Source organism: Pan troglodytes, chromosome 5, assembly GCF_028858775.2.
Source record: "Pan troglodytes isolate AG18354 chromosome 5, NHGRI_mPanTro3-v2.0_pri, whole genome shotgun sequence".
NCBI lineage: Eukaryota > Metazoa > Chordata > Mammalia > Primates > Hominidae > Pan > Pan troglodytes.
Window position 1 is genome coordinate 8332347 of NC_072403.2, and position 15602 is coordinate 8347948.

General features: G+C 43.0%; 1 protein-coding gene across 29 annotated transcripts in view; it reads left to right on the forward strand.

The window, feature by feature from the left end:
- LOC134810163 (serine/threonine-protein kinase Nek4-like) overlaps positions 1-15602 on the forward strand; it is a 232505-nt gene that overhangs the window by 137774 nt on the left and 79129 nt on the right. For 2 of the 29 annotated variants that reach the window (XR_010157500.1, XR_010157498.1), the window contains one exon: positions 318-478. The exons of the other annotated variants lie outside the window; for them this stretch is intronic. The gene's annotated coding sequence lies outside the window, so the exon portion shown is untranslated. The remainder of the gene's footprint in view (positions 1-317; positions 479-15602) is intronic. 29 annotated transcript variants of the gene reach the window in all.

Genomic DNA, 15602 nt, shown 5'->3' on the forward strand with positions numbered 1-15602 from the left:
TTAACATGTGGCCGGTCTCCTATTTGATTCCTGGCTTCCTAATGTTAAATTTTCTTCACCTCACAAAAACCATTATCCTGATTTCTTCTATCTTTCCTGACTAGTCAGGGGTAGATAATTAAGGTTGCATCTAAACCCTTCTCTCTTCCATCTTTCCCAAACATCCATCCACACTACAGGACAGCAACATCTCATTACGTAGATTGAAGCGTTGGGAAACCAGGTATTGGTCGGTCAAGACAGGCTTGTCTAGGAAGCGACTTGGAGCACAAGCCTGAATTACTGTTGGCAAACTTTGCAACACTGTTCTGTTCCAGGAATAAGGGAGATGATGACCATGTAACTTGGAAAATTTGGTTTGGGGCAAATGATATGCTACATGATACATTTCCTGCTATGGAGAATGGCATGAACAGAAGAGGGAAGAAAGGTAATCCAAGTGGTCTTCAGTAAGAACGCCTTAGCCTCCGAAAGCCTGGTAAGGTTATGTGTTCAGAGTCTGAAATCCACATGCATGAGGCAGATGTTTCCATTTCTGATTTCGTTTCAGGATTGTGAGGTTGAAAACAAAACTGCTTAGAAATTATTTTTGAGATTTTTATGGTAGGAGGCCTAACTAAGCTGTGACCTCTTGTGGGAAGAAATTTTTAAAAATAGACAAGCGTGAAACTTACAGAAAAAGAATTTTTATTTCTTTGTCCAACAAAGAAGAACTTCTTGTCATCTATTTCTTACCAATTTGGTTTTATCACCATTATTATAATTTTCTTTTAGTTTGGCAGTTAGTATTGTGAACTCTTGGGTAAAGAGGTTTTTGTTTAGAATTATAGCGTTTCTTGGAGCAGTAATTCACACCCATTCAGCCTTATTTGCATTCACATCGGAAATTTCCAACCAGGACACTTACTTGGGCCAACTTTTTCTGGTCAGTTTTCTGTAGTGTGTTACTTAGCTTGTCTAGAGTCCACTAAAATGCTTTTCAGACATGTTCAGCTGCTGGAAGCTTGTTAATTTTGGGCACATGTAGGACTCTAATTGACATGAAATATAATTTACATATCTGTGATGAATACATTCTTTTTTTTCCATCTATGATCCTGATTTTCTTTTTCCAATAAAGGGCTTATCTTTTACATGTATTTGTATCTAATCAGTATCTAATTCTTCATCCTATCTCCTGTTTGTTCATTATCATGAGTTCAGCATGGTTTGGTTTATAACTGATTCTCTTTTTTTTTAATTTAATTTTATTATTATTATACTTTAAGTTTTAGGGTACATGTGCACAACGTGCACGTTTTTTACATATGTATACATGTGCCATGTTGGTGTGCTGCACCATTAACTCGTCATTTAGCATTACGTATATCTCCTAATGCTATCCCGCCCCCCGCCCCCCACCCCACAACAGTCCCCGGTGTATTCTCAAAGAACTCAACTGGGCAAATACTAGGTCATAGGCATATTTCATGCCTATGTGTGAGGCTTTATTTTATGTGAACAGAGCAAGCACATATTTTATCTTGTCCGGAGCTACATGGGTCATAGAGGTGAAGTTAAAAAAAAGAGAGAGAGATCCAGATAGAAAAAAAGTTAATATTCCCTCTACTTTTGTGCAGATTTGAAAATTTTTATGATAAAAATGTTTTAAAATATCTCATATATACAGTCAATCCTCATTATTTGCCATTCCATATTTGCAAATTTGCCTGCTTGCTCAAATGTACTTGTAACCCACATCAACGCTTGCAGTGCTGTTGTGGTCATTCATGAACATCTGCAGAGCAGCAGATAATTTGAGTCGCTTGATGTGCATGATCCCTGCTGAGGCTGAACAAGACATCATCGCTCTGCCTTCTTGTTTCAGCTCTCATACCATACATAAGTGTCTTTTTTGCAGTCTGTTTAACTATGGTTTTTGCATTTTTGTGCTTTTTGTTGGTGATTTCACTGCTTAAAATGGCTCCCCAGCAGTGCTGAAGTGACTATTGTTCCTAAATGCAAGAAGCTATGATGTGTCTTACAGAGAAAATATGTGTTTTAGATAAGCATTGTGCAGGCATGAGTTATAGCTATTGGCTGTGAGTCCAATGTTAGTGAATCAACAATATATATTAAATAAGGTGACTTTAAACAGAGACACTGTTCATACAGGGTTTTATGTTGATCAGTTGATGAACATGTTGTGGCCAGAGGCTCGCAGGAACCTAGCCCTGTATTTCCCTTAGGAGCAATGGTTCAGTATTCACTAATTCAGTGCACCTTGGATAACAAGACTCATCTGCTCACATGTAAATACATTGCATTGCATCTAACTAGCACTAAGGAAATGCTGGTATGTTGTGATCATGGAACTGTGTGTGTATATCAGACAAGTTAGGGTCTGATCTACGAAGGGTCCTGTCCCCTATTCACTTGGTCCATTGTGGACAGGACCCATTTCTATTACTTAGATTGTACCACTGTCCATGATGTTCTCCAAGTCTTCTTTCTTTTTTTTTTTTTTTTTGAGACGGAGTCTTGCTCTATTGCTCAGGCTGGAGTGCAGTGGTGCAATCTCAGCTCACTGCAACCTTCGCCTCCCAGGTTGCAACCTTTGCCTCCCAGGTTCAAGCAATTCTCCTGCCTCAGCCTCCCAAATAGCTGGGACTACAGGCACATGCCACCATGACCAGCTAATTTTTGTATTTTTAGTAGAGACCAGATTTCACTATGTTGGCCAGGATGGTCTCAAACTCCTAACCTCAGGTGATCCACCTGCCTCGGCCTCCCAAAGTGCTGGGATTACAGGCTCCAAGTCTTATTTCTATTGTTTCCTTTTAGCTGTGGCAATTGCCGTTGCGACCTCCTGGGTAAAGAGGTTTTGTTCCAAATGATCTACAGAGTAAAAGCTGGCAGGTCTATTCTCACTGCCCCGTTCTGAGGTTTCTCTCTCTGATGGGCTGCACTGTCCACAGGATCAGGAAACATGAATCTTCCTGAACTAGTAAGAGTTTATTTATCCCCCAGACCTCACATAGTACCTGGCAGGCAGTAGGTACCCAATTGCATGACTGCATAGAATACTAATGAAATGTACAGTCGTAAAACATGTTCAATTAAAAATCTTACAAAATAAGTAGTGACTAATGTCTAATATAACAGCTGGGAAATGGTACCCACAGGGCAGAAGCTGTCTTAGATGTTTAGAGACTTAGTATTGGTTACAGAACCTATAAAATGCACAGAAAAATAACCATATACGTCTATAAAACCACACAGATTTCTTGTGATAAATAATAGAGTTTATGGATTTTATTGGTTTGGCAACTGACAGCAATAACTGTAAATAAACAACTGAGGTAACCTTTATTAGTTAGACCAGAATAGTAAAATATTGCCCAGGGGACAGAAAAGCAAAATTTTAAAGCTGATATCCTGGCTTGGGAATTATTTCACAATTAAGGTAACTTCTATCAAGAGGGCAATATTTTCCAGCTGTTCCCTGGAACCTTTACCATTTACATTCTGCTTTGTATTTTTGTTGAGTAATAGAAGCAATTAATTCTAAGCATTATAGTTTATTCTGCATTTGGGCATCACGATTCTGAGGAATGGATTTTTTTTTTATCCAGGCAGTTGAACAGGATATAAACGTCATTTTAATAATAGGAACTGAGAATTTAATACTATGGTATTAAACTGTAAGTATAAGTGAATAATACTAGTCCTAGCTTACTTGATTTCCTACAGAATTCTGGCCTATTCATGGAATTTTTATTAAAGGAATGCAGTACTGCAACTTTTTTTTTTTTAAGTAAAGAAGATTTCTACAGAAATGCAAAGGAAAAAAAGGAAGATACACATTGAGATACTTATACAGTTCTTGGTGTCAAAAAATTCTCTTTGTCCAAAATATTCAGTAAAAAAACGAGAGGTAAGATGCGGTTTTCTCTTGAAGCATTTCCTTCACTCTTCATGTAACTTGGCTACATCAGTGTATGAATAAATATGGAACTACTTGAGGCCATACTATATATATTTTTAAAACCCAAGAATACTTTTGGAAAAGCCAAAAAGTATCAGTATAAAGTGAAAAATAAAATGAAACAGAAACTTTTCCGACCAAACAGACGTAAGCCAGATGTTAGAGTCTCCCGCGCAAGAAGGGCTGTGTAAGGCCCCTGTAGCTGTGCCGAGTGCATGCTAATGTGGCCAGAGAGAGGTACATGGCTTAAGTTCACTCTCTTTACACATAAAAATGACCGTTTCTCTCTGTTTTATTGTGGCACATTGACGTAAATATGGCTAGCTATGGCAATAAAAATCATGACTAGCTATTTTATAACTCAAGTCAGAATTTTCATTGAGTGAAAGAAAGAGGATATGTTACCAATGAAGAGAGATGTTTGATCAATTAAAATGAAAAACATATTTACTATACTTAACTCCTGTATATTTAAATATTATCCTACTACAAACTTAAAAGAAAAACTTTTCACTTACTTTTCCAGTGCTTTTTATGTTCTTCCCTTTCTTCTGGGTTTGCTGCCTTCTGCCAACTAAGCCACTATTTAATACACTTTCATTGAAACAAACTTCTGCCCTAACCAATCTGGGATGCGAAGAGAATCACAAGTTTTATTTAGGCACTTTGCGTTTTGGAAATTAAACAGAAAAAAAATCAATATTCTTCTCCCACTGGCACAAGCACATTACTTTTCTTTCTTTTTTTAGTTTTTTTCAACAAGGAGGAAAGGAAGATTAAAGAAATGGGATACTCGTAAAAATCTGTTTTCCACAGACATGCCTTATGTGACAGGCTGTGACCTAGAACCACATGCTTTTGGGGCTGTGGGCATGGTGACTATTTCTTGGCAGAAAGACAGATTTCAAGCAAGAACTCACTCTACGTCCACCCAAATAGGTTCCGGAACTTTTTGGCTCATAGGTGTCAAGGTCTTTGTGCACCTGAACCTGTAGAAGGCCGAGGGGAAATACACACAATATTTTTATTATAGGACTGTCCTTCTTGAAACACAGCCTGCAGGGCTCATGGTTTGAATTATAGGGTGTCTCATGTGAGGTTCTCACATCTGGTTTGACAATCATCTTTTCAAAAATGTAGTCTTTTGTGAGCTTGTGACGCAAAATGATATGGTAAAATGAACCCAGGCGACTCACAGTTGCTTAAGTTGCAGTAGTTACAAAACTAAGAGAAGGGAAAAATAAAACTGGACAGAGTGCAATGTAATAAAATCTAATATATGAATAGGAGGCATATCTAGTGTCTGTCTACCTGTGGTGGGCTGAATGGCTACTCCCCAGAAGGATATGTCCACATCCTGATCCCTGGAACCTCTGAATGTGACTTTCTCGGGAAGGAGGGTCTTTGCTGACATAATCAGGGGAAGGATCTCAAGATGAGAAGACCATCCTGGATTAGGTGGGTGGGTCCTGAATCCATTGACAAGTGTCCTTTATAAGAGACACTTGGAGGAGAGACAGAGAGAAGAGGAAGCAGGAACATGGCTACGGAAGTGGAGATTGGAGTGATGTGGCCACAAGCAAAGGAACACCAGAGCCACCAGAAACTGAAAGAGGGGAGGAACGGATTCTCCCCTAGAGCCTCTGCTCTGGGGGAGTGTGGTCCTGTGGATACCTGAATTTCTGATTTCTAGCCTCCAGAACTGTGAGAGAATAGATTTCTGTTGTTTTAAGCCACCCAGTTTATGATACTCTGTTACGGTAACTACAGAAAACTAATTATCTATCTATTGGTCTATCTATCTATCTATCTATCATCTATCTATCTATCATCTGTCTATCTATCTACCTATCTACCTACCTACCTACCTGATATGGTTTGGCCGTGTCCCCACCCAAATCTCATCTTGAATTGTAGCTCCCATAATTCCCACCTGTTGTGGGAGGGACCCGGTGGGAGGTAATTGAGTCATGGGGGTGGTTTCCCCCATATCGTTCTCATGGTAGTGAATAAGTCTCACAAGATCTGACAGTTTTATAAGGGGAAACCCATTTTGCTTGGCTCTCATTCTGTCTTGTCTGCCTCCATGTAAGACATGCTTTCGCCTTCCGCCATGATTGTGAGGCCTCCTCAGCCACATGGAACTGTGAGTCCACTAAACCACTTTTTCTTTATAAATTACTCAGCCTTGGGTATAAATTACTCATCTTAATGTCATCAGTGCTTATCTCCTCACTGGGTTGGTTTTTGCCAACCCATTCCTATTTGTTTTATACATATTTCATTATCCCATGTACTCCAGAACAACTTTACCTATTAACTGAAAAAATGATCAATTGTAACCATTCTGAATTTGAGACAATACCTGCTTTCTGCATTCCACTTTATTACGTATGTACATATACACTAAAATATGCGCATATGTAAATACCTGCTTTCTGCGTTCCACTTTATTACGTATATACACATACACTAAAATATGTGCGTATGTAAATACCTGCTTTCTGCGTTCCACTTTATTACGTATATACACATACACTAAAATATGTGCGTATGTAAATACCTGCTTTCTGCATTCCACTTTATTAAGTATGTACACATACACTAAAATATGCGCATATGTAAATACCTGCTTTCTGCGTTCCACTTTATTACGTATATACACATACACTAAAATATGCGTGTATGTAAATACCTGCTTTCTGCGTTCCACTTTATTACGTATATACACATACACTAAAATATGTGCGTATGTAAATACCTGCTTTCTGCATTCCACTTTATTACGTATGTACACATACACTAAAATATGTGCGTATGTAAATACCTGCTTTCTGCGTTCCACTTTATTACGTATGTACACATACACTAAAATATGTGCGTATGTATTAAAGGGAACTTTGTGTTTTTGGATGCCCTCTCCAGTGTCTGGGTTAGTGCTCGAGCCTCAAAGAGAAAGGGACTGTGTGTCTTCGGTCCCTTTACAGCAGCTCTGATGACCAGGCTGTTTACTGATCACAGTTTTCAGGCACGTCCTTTCGACTTAAATTGAAAGTAAGTCAGAATATGTGTTAACAAAACCAGGAAACCAAAGCCATTCAACAAGACCTGCTTCTATTCCATTATTCTTTAGTTCACTCGGTGATATCGGGCTGCATCAAGTCCCTTCAGCCAGCTCCCCAGGAGTTGCTTGGGCCATGTTTTATGTGTCATCTGTCACTAGGTGCTCCCATTCTTAATGTCCCTGTGCACATCTCCTCGCCACCATCCGTGCTGAGTTGTCATTTCATCCATCAGCCACACAGCTCTGATTAGGTTCTGCATCAGGACTTGAAGGGTTTGACTGCCCAGCTCCCCATCCCCACACTGCTGCTAATAGGCCCCCACTTTCCTTTTGGAGACTGTCTCCTCCCCAACCCCACTGCTACACACACACACACACACGCACACACCTTCACACACACACATGCACTCATACATGTACACCTACACACTCCCCACATACATACCTACACCTCCACATATGCACACACACCCCATGTATGCACACATACCAGTGCATACATATGCACACACACCATGCACACACAAACACACACTCCACGTACACACAAACACATGTGCACATACCCAGGCACCCATGCCTGTATGCACACTCCCTGAACACACCCCACACCCACACCCAGACCCTAATACACATACATACATACACACACCCCTGCATGTACACGGTGCACACACACAAATACCCTATATGTGTGCACCCGCATGCACACTCCCCATCACCACATTCCACACAATTCTCAGGGTCCCTCAACTACTGGGACCAGCCACTGTGGCTGGATAGTGTCCCTGTGACTCATCCAGCACAAGATTCAGACCTAACTGGGGTTCATCAGAGACCTTCTGGGAGATGCCCACGGATGTGGGGAAAGAGTGGGCACCCTGGTTTTTCTGGGTGTGCTGGAGGCTGAAGGGGTGATGAAAGCCTGGAACTTCCGCTGACCATTTTGCCACTGCGAGGAGAGAACTCAGGCAGGAATCAAATGAATTCAGGAAAGTGGAAAGTGGAGGAGGGGCCACAGGAGAGAGGGAGAGAAAAGAAGGGACTGAGAGAAAGAGAAAGGGAAGAGGAGGGAGAAAGAGAATCATCTTCATCTCTGGATCTCACAGGGGGTGAAGCAACTGCTTACCTTGAACTTAAGTCTTGGGAACCAATAGAATCCCTCTTTTGCTTAGGCTAACTTGAGCTGGAATCCCACAACCTGCAACACAAATTGCCCCCATGGATCTAGTTGCTCTCCTGGTTAAGAGAGCATGCCTAAGGCCCATGGTTCTTGGTAAGTTCACCTGTTCCCTATGCACAACCTCAGCATTGCCCTTTAAGCCCCTGTATCTTACAATCCAGTCATCCTGAGTGACTTGCAGCTTCCTGAATACAAAAGGATGTTTCACCCTCAGGCCTCTGTACATTTATTCAGTCATTTATTCCAGAAATATTTACTGAGGACTTATTTTCTAAGCACTGGAGATATAGCAGCAAACAAAACAGAAAACAATTTGCTGCCTTCATGAGGTTTGCATTTTAGCAGAGGTGAGGAAACAGGATAGGATAGAACTAAAATTAATAAGTAAAATATGGAGTATGTGCAGACAATCACAGAGGCACCATGTGACCCAGTAACTCCACTCGTAGCTGCACACCCGGGAAAAATGAAAACATCACATCACAAAAAACTCATGTTCACAGGAGCATTATTCATCATGGCCCCAAAGTGGAAACAGCTCCACAGTTCATGGACGGACTGGATGTGGACTGTGAGCACAGAAAGAGTCAAGAATAATTCCGTGTGCTGTCCCTTTCGTCTGAAAGGCCTCACCCTGTCATCAGAGCACCTGCTGGTTGTCTGTGCCCTGGATTCACCGGAAGCACATGGATGACAGGGCTGTATTCCTGCTGCTCAGCACCGCAGTTGGACGGAGTAGGATCTCCAAAGCAAGTTTGTGGATCAAATGTACAACTCAAGTGTACAGACTTGCCCCCAGGCCATTTTCAGCACGGTGACATGGCTCAGAGAAACAAGCATGGACATCTAAACACCCAGAAGGGCCCTGCTAGGCCTTGGCTGAGGGTCTCTTGACTGTTCAACACACAACAAGAACCCTGCAAAACCTTCTCCCCACATCTCTTCAAGAGCCTCTGTGGCTACTTCTCCCTCTCTTTCTCAGTGCCCTTCCAGTTCCCCATGATTCTTCCTCTGTTCCCACCTGCTAAACTCTCCTCCTTCCCTCCCCTGACCTACCCATCTCACCTGGATTAGGCCTGCCCTTCAGCATCTGACAGGCTCCAATCCATCTGTTAGTCAGTGGAACAGAACTGAAAAGCTAACCTGCCTGAGCAAAGTGTCCTTTCTATTTAAAAGGTGAAGAGGGAAGCAATTATTAGTAATTGTGTTGCAATATTTCCTTTTTGTAAATTTTACTTTAAGTTCCTGGATACATGTTGTGCAGAATGTGCGTGTTTGTTACACAGGCATACATGCGCCATGGGGTCTTGCTGCACCTATCAACCCGTCATCCAGGTTTTAAGCCATCTCAGCAAAACAATTTCCTTTTATCCTTGTCACACATAAATGAATACTATTCCACGGTTCTTAATCTGGGATATGGAAAAACTTGTTTGATGTTGCTGTGTGTTTGCACGTGCTGTTTCTTATGCTTGGAAATCTCTGCTCTTTCCTTCTCCTGCAGCGAAACTCCTTGTCCAGATCCCTTTCCCGGTGTCCACTCCTCAGCAAGGCAGAGCTGGGGGCAATGCAACGGGGAACCCTGTTACTGTGGAACAAGCCTGGGTTGGCATCTCAATCTCATTTCTCATGAGCAGGGACAGCTTGAACCAGCTGCTTATACTCATGCAGCCTTCTTTCACCATTTTTAGAGTTGTGAGGAGTTGATGGTGTAACGTAACTCATCCCTCCCTGGCTGTATGGGACAGTAGCATACCTGAGGATGGGTTAGGATTGCTGAGATGGGCTGGAGCCGGGGCAGGGGGCCTCCAGCTAAGAGAGGCCTCCTGAGCTTACCTCATTTGGTCTCAGGGCTATTCTCATTTTCCAGATGAGCAGTGATGTGAACAATATTGGGAAGCATCAAAGAAATTGATGTAAAGTGTCTGGCACAGAGTGAGTGCTCAGTGATTGTGGGTGCCCTCTCGTCCAGCTCCTCTCTGCTCTGAACATGCCTTTCTCACGGCACTTATGAGAATGTGCCATCGCTGTTTACTCCTTGTTTGTCCCCCTCTACATGCTAAATTCTTGAGGCCCAGGGACTGTGTTACACTCATCTCCACAGCCCCAGGCCTAGCAAAGTGCCTCCTGCCTAGTAGGTCCTCAGTATTTGCTGAATGAATGGATGATGATTTCATGGAAGAATCACCCCCTAAAGTTTCCAGCAACAGGCTGAGGAAACTCAGGATGAAAACATCATGTCTCTTGCCCAGTCTTCACCATGCTTTTTAGTGGCGGTCACTGCACTGCATGTTTTCTTTAAGAAGGGTGAGCTCATGCCAAGGATGAGGGCATGGGGTCTGTGCCGGGCACTTCCCAGTTCCACATTCTGGGTGTAGGGAAGAGGGAGGATGCCCACAGAGAGGGAGGGAACCAAATGCAGGAAAGGAGGGCAGGAGGGGCAGTGTTGGCTCCTGGCGGGCCTGGCATATGGCTGTGCTCCGAGTTACTTCTGGTCCTGTGTGTGGGGCTGAAGCTTCAGCTGCCACCAGACATCCCTGCCACGTCCCTCTTGAGAGTCCTAACCTCACTCTCAAGACTCACCCCGATGCTCTCCATGAAAATAAAACGCACCTTCCATGAAGTGTCCCCAGAAAGCTCCACGGGGGAGGAAGTGCCACTGAGAAATGAGAACCAATCCCAGGTGAAAGTCATGAGCTGAAAGGCCCATATCAGGCTGTCGTGGATGACCTTGGATGCCCTTGAGGTGTCCTTAAAGGAGGCAGCATTCGCTTTCTCCCAGTGTGTGTGTGGCAGACCATATGCAAGCTTTTGGGCTGACCCAGTTGTGACTATCACTGTGTCCTCGGGTTTCATCTTGGGGAAGGGAGTTGGACCAGTTCTTACTCCTGGAGGCTGATTTCCTAAAGTGCAAAATTGGGCCAGTCTGTTGAGGCCCAAGTGTTCTGGAAAAGATCTCTGACAGATACATGGAAACTGAATTTAGTTGCTAGTTAAGAGCTTTCATGGGAGCAGAGCTCTTGGCTGTGGGTTTCTTAATTGTCAGGTATACATTAGGGCAGTGGTCCCTAAACTTTTTGACCATGGAGACTGGTTTTGTGGAAGACAGTTTTTCATAGATTGGTTTCAGGATTAAACTGTTCCACCTCAGATCATCAGGCATTAGATTCTCATAAGGAGCGTGCAACCCGGATCCCTCCCATGCACAGTTCACAATAGGGTTCCAGCTCCAATGAGAATCTAATGCCACCGCTGATCTGACAGGAGCTCAGGTGGTAATGTTTGTCCACTGCTCACCTCCTGCTCTGTGGCCTGGTTCCTAACAGGCAATGGACTGGTACCGGTCTTCGGCCCAGGGGTTGGGGATCCCTGCATCAAGGGACAGAACAACATTTTGCAGAAGGAAAAAACTGGTCTTCTTCCTGCTTCTCCTTTTTTCTGTACTCGGCCTTCTCTCACTTGTGGACACTTCGTGGACATAGAAGAGGGGTGCAACACTGCATCTGGTTCCTCCAAGTGTGGTCTAAGACCTGCAACCTCTGCATCTCCTGGGAGCTTCTCAGAAAGGCTGAGGCTCAGGCCTCAGCCCAGACCCACAGGATCAGAATCTGTATCTTGACAAGACTCCCCTGGTGACCTGAATGCATGTTCAAGTTTGAGAACATTGATCTAATCATGGAAATAGGTGTTTTGTGACCCAACAGCCCTCACTTGGATTCTAGACCCAAATCCGTAACACACTAACTGTGTAACTGGGGCAGGTTACTCTGAGGCTCTTCGAGTCTCCGAATCCTCATTTGTAGAATGGCACAGAAGTGCCCACTCTATTATAGAGTTGTTAATGGGATTAAATTAGTGAATGTAAAGCTCTTGGCACCCAGTGCTGGGAAGGGCAGCTATGGAGATGATAATCATTCCCCTTTGCCCCCCTTCCCAATCCTGGCACCCAGGACCAAGGCCAGTGCTCTCAGCAGGAGGGAAGCAAGAGCACTGGCTTGACCCGTTGGTGCTCAGGACGGGTAGCACTAAACAGTCCTTCCAATCAACTTCACGTTTCAAGTGCCTCACCGAGGATGTTGATAGCAATGGGTACAGTTGAGTAACAGTTTACTCGTATTATTTCATTAGATATTTTTATTAGTGCCGTTATTTCCATGCTTTTGAAGGAATTCATGAGTTTTCAACTTGTAAATGCAACACATTTTAAAATAGCAGTCTTTAAAAGTTATGGTTGTAAGTTTTAGGCCCTCTGAATTAATGTCCTGCCCTATGTGTCTGGGCATGAGGCCACAGATGCCACACAGACTGTACCTAGTGCTGAGTGGAGCCTATGTGGAAGGGCTGCAGGGTTCAGCTAGAAGTATCCACTGGGGCAAAGCTAGTGTTGGAAAGATCCTGGTCTGGCAGCAGAATGGGCATCAACGTTGTAAGACTGCATGTAGCAGGGGGTGGCTGGATCACCTGGAGCCCAGGGACAAGCCTTGGCACATCTATCCCTTCTGATTGATTTTATATATTGAAGTCTGCTCTCATGGGTCTCCTTGCCTTGAAGATAATTTTCTCTGTTTTCTGCTAAGGTCCTGAACATTTCTGGCACATTACTTGGACCTGATGGTAAACTCATTGCTTTGTCACAAGGCACTGGGAGGTTATCAGCACTGAGATGCTTTCCAATGTGCAGTCTCAACCCAGTCCCCTCGGCACACCCACTTCACTTAGACAGTGGGACCTCAATAAAAATGTGTTTGAAAGGACACTGTGCCATCATTATTGGTTTAATGGTCAGGGCCAATGGGGAAAAGGGAGCAATGTTGAGAAGTGTGAATATGAGGGATATCTCACAAAGCAGGTAGGAAGTCAAGAAATGTAGGTGAAATGGACAGGAAAGATTTTTTTTTTTCCATAAGCCTCTTCATGTTTATCTTGGAAGTGAAGAATTCTAAGACTACTCCATGAATTGTCATTGTGGTAGCTACTCAGTTATTCTTAGATAAAACCAACAGTCCCAAATCTCAGATAACTGTCAGGAATAATGTTAGAAAAGTCAAGATGAAATCTTTCTGTGCTTTCGAAGATCACACTTGGTTTTGATCCAGGCGGCCAAACCACACTGTCCTGCAGGATGGCCACTCTGTCAGTTGGTGACTTCTTGCTCCAGGGAGCCCTGGGAGCTGATAACTCTTGGTTGGGGAATGTTCCTCTAGCTTTTTACCAATTCAGTCTTTCATTGACTGGTTATTCTTGCTTTTGTGGGCGGCCATACAAATCATGTGCTGTGGGGAAGTCATGTCAATCATTTCACTGTCTACAGGATTCCCTGGAAGCTTGAAGCAATTTTTCAGATAATTAAGTCCACAGAATACTTTTTTTCCCTCAATGATTGGGATATCTCAAGTGAGTCAAAACTTTATTGCGATTGCCTCAATTCTCCATTTTCCTGGTCATATATCAAAAAAGACTTTCTGCTTCCTATATGTGGGGCTTAGCATCCACATTGTAATTCACCAGAGACTCTCTGGAGAGCTTGGCTTGGTCCCATGTATCCTAGTACAAGTTTGCCACTGGTCTAAGTTAGAAAATATCCAGATTTGGGGCCCACAGAAATGTCCACTTTTATACTTTATTTTTTAAATGGAGAGGAGTCTCTGAGTGAGAGAGGATTTGGAAAAATGGCCAGCAGAGAACAATAACAATAGTGACTAACATTTATTGAGTACATACCATGTGTTAACTGTGTGAAATAATTTTCATGTAAACCTTTTGGCAACCTAAGGTTGACAGCATGGAAGCTTTGAGAGTGTAAGTTTCTTGTCCAGAATTTTATAACTAGAAAGTGACAGAGCCTGGATTCCAACCTATACCCATGGACACCAGAGTGTCCGTATGTGTCTTTCCAGTGAGCGATGGTTCACACTCATTGGAAACATGAGTGCCATTGGAACATACTAGTCAATATGATGCTGAAAACAGTAACAGAAAGAGTGCAGGTGTTGAATACGTGTTCCTTTTCACACTGGAAAGAAAGATGGTGAGAAGTTGGCATGTCTTCCACGCAATTCCATCCCATCAGCTGGTCTCCAAATTCCCACTCCTCTTGGTTCCCACTTCTCTTTGTCTCTTTCCAGAAGGAAACAAACTCCCTGATGACCCTCACTGAAAATTCACAAACTCTACAAATTTCAATAGATTAGCTGTGGCTTCTTTTTAAAATACTCATAGGTAGCTGGGTCCTGGAGAGCTCTAAAGCCCTCTAATTTTGCTTGCAGACTGAAGAAGGGAAACTCGAGTCACTGGAGACAAAGGGGCAAAGGCATGGGTTTGGCAGCAGAGGGAAAGAAATGGTCTGTGACCAGGGCTTAAGCTGTCTGTGTTGGCTCTGAATGACAGTATGCTCTTGCTCCAAGGACCTTAATTGGCTGATAGAGTGATTGCTTTGGCCAAAGGTCCAATTAATACTCAAGATTTGAGGATTGGTTTTCCAACCCCAGTTGGATGACTTTCCTGGCAAGCAAAGGTTACCACTGTAAATTCAATTCGCTTCCTTAACTGTGCACCCACTCTATAATGTAAGGCTATCATTCTGTCTGGTTAATTCCAGACAAGACTTTGTGAGCAGATGGGGAATTTGGATTTTCAAATTCGAAAAAAAAAAAAAAAGCATAAGTGAGTGTGAGTTTTATGTAGTTACCTCGATGCTCCACCTTGTGGAAAATGTGCTAAATCCCAATGTAGTAGGAGGCAGGATTGGAAATGTGAAGCAGAGTGGTTGGCCCAGGGGTTTATGCTTACTGAGAATGTTCTCATCAATAGCTTGCTGTGATTGGCTATGGACCTATTGAAATCACCATTAAACTAGAAAACAAAGTTACTCAGCCCTTGTGTGGAAAGTGTCTAAGACAGTAATGCAGAGGCCGTAGTCTGAAGGTGGCATCTCGCACTACAGAACAATGGTAGGAGCTCCAGGTTCGGATCATGGTTCTGAATTTACTAGTTGTGTGCACTTAAGTTGCTTAGTCTAATTAATAAAACAGGGATGATAATTCCTCTTTACAGCTTTGTTGCAAGGATTGCATTAAAGAAAACATGTAAAAGCATAAGGGCATTCAATTAATGTTACAAGAGCCCTTCCCTCAACCCCAAGGGCGGCTGCAGCTGTTCAGCCTGACACTTTATGTGTGTTGGTCACAGTGCTGTTTTGGAGAATCACATACGGGATAGTGCTTACCTCCCCATAGCAGCCACGTCATAGCAAATAGCTCATTAGCATGCAGTTTCTTCCCTCCCTGTTCAGCAGCCCAGCAGACAAGCTGTCTCAGAGCCTGGATTTCAGCATGTTGCACTCACCGCAAATATTCTGCAGGCTGCCCACTCCATTCTGCTGCCCTTTG